The following is a 12,111-nucleotide window of genomic DNA, read 5'->3' on the forward strand; positions in this document are numbered from 1 at the left end:
TACACTATATGATCAACGGTATCCAGACACCCATTCGTGGACTTTAACATGGGGTGTGTCCACCCTGCACCTTTATGAGGCTTGAATTCTGCTAGGGTTGATTTCAATGAGGTATCGGTATGTCTGTGGAGGAATGGCAGCCCATTCTTCCTAAAGAGCGAAAACAGAGAAGATAGTGGTGTAGGATGCTGGGGTCTTGAACGAAGTCAGACTCATCCCAAACATCTCCATTGGGTTCAGACTGCGACTCCAGGTAGGCCAGTCCATTTCAGTAATGTTATTGTCCTCTGCCTTATAGATGCTGCTTTATGACAAGGTGCACTGTCATGTTGACACAATCTTCGACTCCGAACTGTTCCTCTTATTACTCAGTATATGATGCCGTAAACTGTGTTCATATCCTATACGGTAACACCACCACCTTCGTATGTCACTATTGGCACTACATATTGTAGCAGCTAACGTTCTCCAAGCATTCGTCAAACCCAAAACCTCCCATCGGATTGCCGCAAGGTACAGCGTGATTCATACCTCCAAATCGCTCGTTTCCATTCATTCACTGTCCACTGATGTCGCTTTCCACACCACCTCGAGAGACGCTTAGAACTGTCACAGAAATGTGTGGCTTATGGGGAGCTGCTACCATTGTACAACTTTCTTTTTAACTCCCTACGCACTGTCTCTATGCTAGCTAGACTGCTGATAGCGTATATAACCCTACTTCTTCCTCTTGGAGTGCCGCACCAAGCTGGTTACATTCCATGTAAAACTGAATATGAAATTTGAGCCCAGTAGGATATGGGCAAATGGTGACGCTGGGACTTCAAAATAAAAAATTTAAAAATTAAAGACAGAAAAAAACTATCAGCATAACAAAACGTTACATCTTAATGAGAAATTCATTTATTATTTAATACAGGAAGGTTGTTTGCATCAGCCTCTTTAACGCAGTACGTTAGCATATATCATATCGTATTGCGAGGGTGTCCTGATGTCAGTGACTCCAAGATAAGTAGAGAGAGAAGTGCCACACTAGCTGTGCTGTTCTTGACGAAGTCCCACGTTGTGGAGTACGTGTCCAGGAGCTACCCACCAACCAAGATGGGTGGGGGAAGCGAAACATTGCTTGAAAATGTTTATTTCAGTTATAAATTTGAATTATCATGTCAAGAGCAGAATACAATCTGTCATATTTCCCCAGGAGAATACAATCTGTCATATTTCCCTTTCAATATGTAGATGTGTTTCTGAAGCCTCTCTGGAAGCAAGGAATTTGGATTTCCTTATCAAAATTCTTTCGAAAAAATAAAAAAGAAAGAAATACTATCTCAAAACTGTTATGAATTCACATCATTGAATCAGTAACGTAAGAAAAAAAATTCTGTATTATCCCCTTGATGTTAAGATTATGGTCTTCAATCACAGCGTAAATTAATAACATATACTCTTGACTATGTACAGTGCTAAATGTCTAATTTAATCTGCACCCGTGTTTTAGTACCCTTGTTTCAAATCATGATAGTAGCTAGTAGCTGGAACAATTCTGTAGCCGGCCGGTGTGGCAGTGCGGTTCTAGGCGCGTCAGTCTGGAACCGCGAGACCACTAAGGTCGCAGGTTCGAATCCTGCCTCGGGCATGGATGTGTGTGATGTCCTTAGGTTAAGTAGGTTTAAGTAGTTCTAAGTTCTAGGGGACTGATGACCTCAGCTATTAAGTCCCATAGTGCTCAGAGCCATTTTTGAACAGTTCTGTAGAGCATACAGTTCATTACCTAGCGTGAAATATACCGTGTCTGTTATCTGTGTCTACATCTCCAGTCCAGTGCGAGTTTATTGAGGCAGTGCAGTATGACGACGTACTGCAACTAATTTTCTGTATGTAATTATGTTCGAGAAAGTTCCATTCTGAAGAATAACAGAAGTAATAACATACGTTTCTGCATTCAACTTACTACAAAATTAACATCTGAATTGTATCATTGCCAATTTTAAAGCTCTTCTGTCGTCGCTTGGTTGCGTCGTCCCATCCTCTCGTTTCCTCCTGACCGTATCTGATAACAAGTTTTAGGAGACCGTAAGAATGACTGCGAAATGAAATGCAACATGTGCCCAGCGGGGCAACCAACACATTGGCGATGCTCATAGAAAGATAAAAGTGGAAACGTAAGGTAGAGGAAATATTAGTAATAGCCTGGGGTCGAGGCCGCGACCCAACAGTTGTCCTGCTGTAGGCTGCACCTGCTTTTCTTACCACCTGCCCGCTACGCGCTTGCCTCGCCTCGAACCTGTAGCCCGGAACAACGCCGAAAGATGGAAAGTTCGCGCTGTCAGTACACGTTATCAAGGAATTTGATTCTGAAGCACATCCGTTCGTCAGCGCCGTCTGAATTTTAGTCTTGTGTCTTTTCCTCCTGACAGATTAAAGCTGTGTGCCAGAGAAGGACCAGAACCTGGGACCTTCGCCTATCGCAGACAGTGTTGAAGAGAGGTACTGGCGGAAGTAAAGCTGTGAGGGCAAGTCGTGAAGCCTTCATGGGCAGTTCAAACGGTACAACATTTGCCCGGGAAAGGCAAAGATTCCAAGTCCCAGTCCGGCATAAAGTTTTAATTCCCAGGAAGACTCAAATCAGTGCACACTCCGCTGCAGAAAACTCATTCTCGTAACAGGCTGTTGGAAAAACCAATAAACTAAAAAATGAAGCTGAAATCATCTAGTTGACTAAAACGCTTTCGATACAACTGCAATAGTAGACCGAGGTCACATTGACAGCCAAGATATTTCGGTAATACCTTACATTTTACCTTAGCAATAGTTGAAACACTCCATTTAATTGTATCACACATCTACATCTACATCCATACTCCGCAAGCCACCTGATGGTGTGCCGCGGAGGGTACCTTGAGTACCTCTATCGGTTCTCCCTTCTATTTCAGTCTCGTATTGTTCATGGAAAGAAGGATTGCCGGTATACCTCTGTGTAGGCTCTAAACTCTCTGATTTTATCCTCATGGTCTCTTCGCGAGATATACGTAGAAGGCAGCAATATACTGCTTGACTCCTCGGTGAATGTATGTTGTCGAAACTTCAACAAAAGCCCGTACCGAGCTACTGAGCGTCTCTCCTGCAGAGTCTTCCACTGGAGTTTACCTATCATCTCTGTAACGCTTTCGCGATTACTAAATGATCCTGTAACGAAGCGCGCTGCTAACCGTTGGATCTTCTCTCTCTCTTCTATCAACCGTATCTGGTTCGGATCCTACACCGGTGAGCATTATTCAAGCAGCGGGCGAACAAGTGTACTGTAACCTACTTCCTTTGTTTTCGGATTGCATTTCCTTAGGATTCTTCCAATTAATCTCAGTCTGGCATCTGCTTTACCGACGATCAACTTTATATGATCATTCCATTTTAAATCACTCCTAATGCCTACTCCCAGATAATTTATGGAATTAACTGCTTCCAGTTGGTGACCTGCTATATTGTAGCTAAATGATAAAGGATCTTTCTTTCTATGTATTCGCAGTACATTAGTCTTGTTACATTGTTATTCAGTTGCCATTCCCTGCACCATGCGTCAATTTGCGTCAATTCGTTGCAGATCCTCCTGCATTTCGGTACAATTTTTCATTGTTACAACCTCTCGATATACCACTGCATCATCCGCAAAAAGCCTCAGCGAACTCCCGATGTTATCCACAAGGTCATTTATGTATGTTGTGAATAGCAACGGTCCTACGACACTCCCCTGCGGATCACCTGAAATCACTCTAACTTCGGAAGACTTCTCTCCATTGAGAATGACACATGACTAATGCATTGAAAGAATGTAATGAATAATACTCTTAAATTTCAAATTAGTCTTCAGTGACCTCCAGTGTAATACAAATCGCTGCAAAACTAAAATATTTACAGGGGGCGTACAAAAATTTGGAAACAGCAAACACTTCACCATGCCTAGTACGGTGTAGGAAAACCGTTGGCATTCAAAACATCCTCTAGTCGTCCCGGAGTGAATAAATACAGATGCTGTTTGATTTTCCAGGAAATCTTCTACAATTATTCCTGCAAAACAGTGGAAAGTTCAGATAAGAATGATGGAGGTCGATAACGATCAGATGTTCTTCTCTTCACAGTAGACCATAAAGGCTCAGTAATATTGCGATATGATGATTGTGGTGCCCAAGAGAGACGCGAAATTCATTCCAGTCCTCACAAAAGCTCTCCTGGACGATGCCAGCTATGTGAACATGGGTCCTGTCGTTTCGGAACACCGCAACACCAGCGCGGAACAGGTAGTGCACCATCAGCCAAAATGGTCCCCGTGTAATACCACGACATGGCTGCCGAAATCATCGCCGAACCACTGCCACTTTCACCCTCGGCAGCAAGCAGTCTGCATCCTAGGCTAGGGACGGCGAAAACTCACAACTCGGCCAAAAGTTGGAAACAATGTGAAACAGGACTCATCCGAACAAATGACTTTCTTCCATTGTCCCACAGTCCTTGTCTTACGGCTTCGGCTACAGCCAGTAACATCATTGATGAGTGATTCTGGAATTCCATTTCGCCCTGCACTTCCTTGCTTATGGACCTCATTTCGAGAGCAACATTGAGTTCTGCGGTGGCTTTTGCAGCTGTCGTCCTCCTATTTTTCGTCACAGTCCTCTTCTGTGACCGTCGAGTGATCACTCGATCACTCAACACATACTTTCGTCCGCGTTGTAACTTGGCGGATGACGTTTTTTCGCTTTCCGTATACATGGTATAATTTCGATACGGTGCCTCTTGAAACATCAAACTCTTCGGTGCCCTTGGCTGCACTTCGATTCCTTTGGCACACCATCCGATCCCCGACAATTTGCCCATGTTCGACTTCACTTGGCTCTGACATAATGCACTCACTAGAACACAGAACACTGTTCTGACTGGGACTGGCAGCTGCAACGTATTGACAACATCGCACCGGTGCCGTTCATGTACAATTACATCATCGCCACGTGCAGGCTTGGCCAACATCTGGATTTATGTTCAAGCCTGCATTTCTCGCAGTGTTTCCATTTTATTTATTTATTTTGTGTCATCATTCTTCTGACTAGTTTGATGCGAATTCCTCTTATGCAAACTTCTTCACCTTAGAGTAGCACTTGCAACCTATGTCCTCAACTATTTTTTAAATGTTTCCAATTTCTGTTTTCTTCTGCAGTTTTTACCCTCTACAACTACCTCTAGTACCATGGAAGTCATTCCGTGATGTCTTAACAGCTGTCCTACCATCCTTCCCTTCTTCTTGTAGTATTTTTCATATATTTCTTTCCTCGCCGATTCTGCGGAGAAGTTCCTCATTCCTTACCTTATCTGTTCACCTTATTTCAAGTATTCGTCTGTATCACCAAACCTGAAATACTTCGATCCCCTTCTTTTCTGCTTTCCCCCGGTCCATGTTTCACAACCATACCGTGCTGTGTTCCAGACGTACGTTTTCAGAAATTTCTTCTTAAATTAAGGCCTGTATTTGATACTAGTAGACTTCTCTTGGCCAGGAATGCCCTTTTTGCCAGTGCTAGTCTGCTTTTAACGTCCTCCTTGCTCCGTCCGTCATAGGTTATTTTGCGGCCTAGGTAGCTGAATTCCTTAACTTCATCTACTCCGTGATCACAAATTCTAATGTTAAGTTTATCGCTGTTCTCATTTCTGCTGCTTTTCATTACTTTCGTCTTTCTTCGATTACTCTCAGTCCGTATTCTGTACACATTAGACTGTTCATTCAGATTCAGCAAATCCCGTAATTTTTCTTCTCTTTCACTCAGGATAGCAACGTGATCAGTGAATCTTATCGTTCACATACTGTCACCTTGAATTTTAATTCTAATCTTGAACCTTACTTTTATTTTCGTCATTATCTCTTCGACGTATAGATTGAACAGTAAGGGCGAAAGACTATATCCCTGTATTACATCCTTTTGAAACCGAGCACTTCGCTCTTGATCTTCGACTCCTATTGTCCCCTCTCGGCTCTTGTACATATAGTATATAACCCGTCTTTCCCTGTAGCTTACCACTATTTTCCACGGAATTTCGACCATCTTGCAACATTTGACACTCGTGAACGCTTTTTCCATGTCGACAAACCCTATGAACGTGTCTAGATTTTTCTTTAGTCAAGTTCCATTATCAACCATTATGTCAGAATTGCCTCTCTGGTGCCTTTACCTCTCCTAAAGCCAAACTGATCTTCATGTAAGACATCGTCTATTTCCTATTCCATTCTTCTGTATATTAGTTTTGCCGCGCGGGGTAGCCGAGCGGTTTGAGGCGCCTTGCCCCGGTTTACGCGGCTACCCCCGTCGGAGGTTCGAGTCCCCCCTCGGGCATAAGTGTGTGTGTTGCCCTTAGCGTAAGTTAAGTTAAATTAAGTAGTGTGTAAGCCTAGGAACCGATGACCTCAGCAGTTTGGTCCCATAGGAACATACCACCAATTTCCACTATATTATTCTTGTCAGTAACCTGGATGCATGAGATGTTAAACTGATTGCGCCATAATTCACGCACTTGTCGGCTCTTTCAATCTTCGGAATCTTGTGGATGATGTTTTTTCGAAATTCAGCGGGATTATTGTCGGATTCACACTCTACGCACCAACGTGAGTAGTCGTCTTGTATCCATTTTCCACAATGACTTTAGGAATTCTGATGGAATGTTATCTGTCCCTTCTGCATTATTCGATATTAAGTTTTCCAAACCTCTTTTAAATTCTGATTCTAGTGCTGAATCCCATATCTCTTCTATATCAACTCCTGTTTCTTCTTCTATCACGGCATCAGACAAGTCTTCCCCTCACAGAGGCCTTCAATTTACTCTTTCCACCTATCCGCTCTCTCCTCTGCATTTAACAGTGGAATTTTCATTGTACTCTTAATGTTCCCACCCATGTTTTTAATTTCACTAAAAGTTGTTTGACGTTTCTGTATGCTGAGTCATTCCTTCCGACAAACATTTCCTTTTCGATTTCATCACATTTTTTATCTAATTATTTCGCTTTAGCTTCTCGGCAGTTCCTATTTATTTCGTTCCTAAGTGACTTGTATTTCTGTATTTCCCTGAACGATTTTCGCCTATAAAACGAAGTATTTCATCTGTCATCCATGATTTTTTCGTAGTTACCTTCTTAGTACCTATGTTTTTCTTACCAACTTCTGTGATTGCCGCTTTTACAGATGTCCCTTCCTCTTCAACTGTACTGCCTACTAAGCTATTCCTTGTCGCAATGTCTCCTCAGAGAACTGTAAGCGTATCTTTTTATTCCTTAGAAATTCCGTGTCCCATTTCTTCGCGCATTCATTCCTCCTGACTACTCTCTTAAACTTCAGCCTACTCTTCATCACTACTAAATTGTGATCTGAATCTATATATGCTCCCGGGAACGCCTTAGAATCCAGTAGCTGATTTCCTAATCTCTGCCTAATCATGATGTATTCTGACTGAAATCTTCCCGTATTTCCCGGCCCTTTTCCAAGTATACCTTCTCCTCTTGTGATTCTTGAACAAAGTATTCGCTATTACTATCTGAAATTTATTGTACAACTCAATTAGTCTTTATCCTCTCTCATTTCTAGTTCCAAGTCTCCCGTAACCCTTTCTTCTACACCTTCCTCTACAACCGAATTCCAATCCCCCATGACTATTACATTTTCATCCTCCTTTATCTATTGAATACCTGTTTAATATCCTTATATACTTTCTTTGCCTCTTCAACTTCGGCTTCCGACGTCGCATGTATACCTGAACTGCTGTTATCGGCGTTGGATGCTGTCGATTCTGATGAGAACACCATTATCACTGAACTATTCAGAGTGAATACTATACTCATCTGACCAGAAATCCTGATCTTCTTTACATTTCACTTCAATGACCCCTACTATATCTGGGTTGGGCCTTAGCATTTCCCTTTTCAGTTTTTATAGCTTCCCTATCACGTTCAAACTTCTGACATTCCACGCACCGACTCGTGGAACGTTATTCTTTAGTTGGTTATTCTATTTTTCTTCATGGTCGTCTTTCCCTTGGCGGTCCCCAGTCCTCTTCCGCAGATCCGAATGGGAGACTAGTTGGGAATCTTTTGCCAATGGAGAGATCATGATGACACTTTTTCAGTTACAGGCCACGCTCTGAGTCTGTATTGCAGTGGTTTCCATTGCCTTCTACATTCTCATGCCGTTGATCACTGCTGATTCTTACGCCTCTGGGGGCAGTTTCCCACCGCAGGGGCAAAAGAGTGCCCTGAACGTCTGTCCGCTCCTCCGCCCTCTTTGACAACGCCACAGGTTGTATGAGGGTGACTTTTTATGGTGGAAGTCTTGGTCCGCCATTGTGATGATTTTTATTCAGAATCTGAGTTGTGGCGGGGTTCGAACCTGGGACACAGGACGTTTTGATTACTAATCAAAGACGCTACCTCTAGACCTCAGGACTAGAGGTCTGTATGTTTGTCCAAACCCTGTATTTCACTGAACAGTCACTGTTTGCGATCGGTTCTTCATTGCAACGTTTCGTTTCTCTGCTGGTATGAGACCACTAAGCGTGTAATAGCTTTGCAATCCACTGCGTTATCACAATGGTGTTAAGGAAGAGAGAGAGGGACTTTGCGTCATAAGGTCCAATAAACCGTATCATAACCTTTACTGGGCATTAGTAGCCCACAGTAATTCATTCGTCGACATTTCATAGATAACGGAACACATTTTTTTCTCAATAACGCATCACAGTGTGAAATGGAATTGTCAAAGAAATTGTAAACATGTCCGTCACTCTCACAAGGAGCTGGGGTGCCCAGCGCAATTCAGCAGTGTTTGCCGTCGAGTGATAGATCATTCCGAGTGTGTCGCAATATTTGCGTCGATATATCACTGGCGAGGGCCGGCGATAACGCTGCTCTGTCACCCCTTGACAACTTGATAAGCGGAATTACTATCCACTAAACACTGTAAAGCCGGAAACAGCTGGGGCTGATGACAGCAGCGGGGGGTAGGTCTCAGTTGACATTCCGAGTAAACTAGTTTCTCGCGGCCTTCGGTGTAGACAGGTTTTGAGATTCCCACGTAAAAAAACTGCGCGTATGTTCCAGTAGGCACTTTGGTGGTACAGGCAATGATAATGTCACCTTGGCGTCCAGCCAAGTCCTACTGCTCGCTGCAGCTGTAACCTTTATAGACGGGCGCCTACTAAAGTAGCTGAGGCTTTCCAAATGGTTCAAATGGATCTAAGCACTATGGGGCTTAACATCTGAGGTCATCAGTCCCCGAGACTTAGAACTGCTTAAGCCCAACTAACCTAAGGATATCACACACATCCATGCCAGAGGCAGGATTCGAACATGCGACCGCAGCAGCAGCGCGATTCCGGACTGAAGCGCCTAGAACCGCTCGGCCACTGCGGCCGGCGGCTTTCCAGAGTTGACTAAGGATTAGGCAACCCCCTGACTACATGTGCACTTAACATCAGATCACGGTTCCTAATTGTGGGTAGCCTCCGTGAATAAGAAATGAAACATATTTGTCCTACAGTAACATCGTTGCTCAAATTTTTCTTGCTTACGATCGACTGTTGATCTCTGTTTTCGCTCGTGTGGAAAATTGCGTACCTAACTTAGAAAGTAGAAGTGATCCTCTATTCTAAATGTGTGTCTAGCCTTCTGTTGAGTAAATATATCATTACGTCCTTCTGCGAAGATGTTTGTTTTCGATGCTTCTTCACCTTTAATGGTAAGGAATGGTATTATTCCTTGCTTCTTCTCTTTGTGGCTGTTTCTCATAGAGTTTGCAGATTACTGAAGCAATAGTGAGTTTTGAAAGAAATCAATCGTTTTGTCGTCTACAGTGCTGCTGTACATCTTCACAAGCATCTACATTAGTATCTACATCTATATTGTTCAAGTCATTGTAAAGTACGTCACTTAGAGTAGTCCTTAATCGCATTTCCCTTCGCTGCATTCAAAAATGGTATTTTTGAGAGAAGCCACGAAAGCCGTAAAGGCAGTCTGCAGTTGAATACGACGCACCAACAGCTTATAATATTCCTCACCTCACAGCGTCAGACATACGCCATCTGATCTAAAGTATCCGAACACCCCTACGCAAAGCGGAAGTGGCCACAAGATGTCATGAGAGATGGACCCGCCAGCATAAAAGAAGACGGAGAATATTTTCAGTACGGAAGCAGTAACAGTGCAATGTGACGGCTGGGGGAGCTCGGTTACTTCGGTCGTGGAATAATCATTGGATGTCAAAAAAATGGCTCTGAGCACTATGGGACTCAACTTCTGAGGTCATTAGTCCCCTAGAACTTAGAACTACTTAAACCTAACTAACCTAAGGACATCACACACATCCATGCCCGAGGCAGGATTCGAACCTGCGACCGTAGCAGTCGCGCGGTTCCGGACTGAGCGCCTAGAACCGGTAGACCACCGCGGCCGGCAATCATTGGATGTCACTTGAGTAACAGATCAATCAGCGATACCTCATCCTTCTAAAGCTGCCAGATGGAGATGTCACTGTGAAGTGGAAAGGCGAAGGAACAGCCGTAGCTAAACCAAAACGAGACAGACGTCATATACTGACGGACAAGGACCATCGATTACTGCGGAGGGTGATTATGAAAAATTGGATGCAATCAGAGGAAGGAATCCAAAGAGCCACCGGCAGATCCAGCTAGCAAAATAACTGTATGTAGGGAGTTAAAAAACAGTTCTCACACGCCACACATTTCTGATGTCAACGCCGGCCGCAGTGGCCGAGCGCAGGCGCGTCAGTCCGGAAACGCGCGACTGCCACGGTCGCAGGTTCGAATCTTGCCTCGGGCAAGGATGTGTGTGATGTCCTTAGGTTAGTTAGGTTTAAGTAGTTCTAAGTTCTAGGGGATTGATGACCTCAGATGTTAAGTCCCATAGTGCTCAGAGCCATTTGAACCATTTGAATCTGATGCCAACGCTAATCGACGCCTGAGGTGGTATAAAGATAGATGTCACTGGACAGTGAATGACTGGAAACGAATGCTTTGGAGTACTGAATCATGTTATAGACAGCGGCGCTCCGATGGAAGGGCTTGGGTTTGGCGAAGGCCTGGAGGACGTTACCTCCGATCATGTATATCGTATCGCTAACAGCCTTGCCGCAGTGGTAACACCGGTTCCCGTCAGGTCACCGAAGTTAAGCGCTGTCGGGCTGGGCTAGCACTGGATGGGTGACCATCCGGTCGGCCGAGCGCTGTTGGCAAGCGGGGTGCACTCAGCCCTTGTGAGGCAAATAGGAGCTACTTGTTGAGAAGTAGCGTCTCCAGTCTCGTAAACTGACTTAGGGCCGGGAGAGCGGTGTGGTTACCACATGCCCCTCCATATCCACATTCAGTGACGCCTGTGGGCTGAGGATGACACGGCGGCCGGTCGCTACGATTGGGCCTTCCAAGGCCTGTTCGGACGGAGTTTATGTACTCGTATAGTGCCAACAGTGAAGTATGAAGGAGCTGGTGTTACGGTATAATGATGCTTTAATGGATACGATGTGGCTCCCTTACTGGGCTTACGCTGCATTTTGCAGCACAATGTACTGCGTGCAGTAGAAGAACAGTTCGGAGCCAATGATTGTCCGAACAGGCCTTGGAAGACCCAGTCGTACCGACCGGCCGCCGTGTCATCCTCAGCCCACAGGCGTCACTGAATGTCGATATGGAGGGGCATTTGGTCAGCACACCCTGTCATAAAGCAGCAGTTACGAGGTGATCGTTAGTGGACCATAACGATCCTGAAATGGACTGGCCCGCCCAGTTTCCCAAATGGAAGAGTTCTGAGATGCATTAGGACGTCGGTTTCGCTCCAGACGCCAGCGTCCAACACCAGTTCCTTCTCCAGCTTCGGCTCTTTAGGAAGAATGCGCTGTCATTCCTCCAGATATTCAGACCCCAGTGTCCCAAGCAGAGTTCAGCCTGTGATAAAGGAGAGGGGTGGACACATCCCATATTCATGTGTTTGGGTACTGTTCATCAGGTAATGTATACCTTGCATGTAGGATTTTCGTTTGAAAAATCTTTAACTGAACGCCACTAATTTAACTGACATCC

At 44.4% G+C, this 12,111-nt stretch overlaps 1 pseudogene; it reads left to right on the forward strand.

Moving 5' to 3' along the window:
* Window positions 1-11,153: 11,153 nt before the first annotated feature.
* On the forward strand, window positions 11,154-11,270 carry LOC124778585 (annotated as a pseudogene).
* The last annotated feature ends 841 nt before the right edge of the window (window positions 11,271-12,111 follow it).

The sequence above is a fragment of the Schistocerca piceifrons genome, chromosome 2, assembly GCF_021461385.2.
Source record: "Schistocerca piceifrons isolate TAMUIC-IGC-003096 chromosome 2, iqSchPice1.1, whole genome shotgun sequence".
NCBI lineage: Eukaryota > Metazoa > Arthropoda > Insecta > Orthoptera > Acrididae > Schistocerca > Schistocerca piceifrons.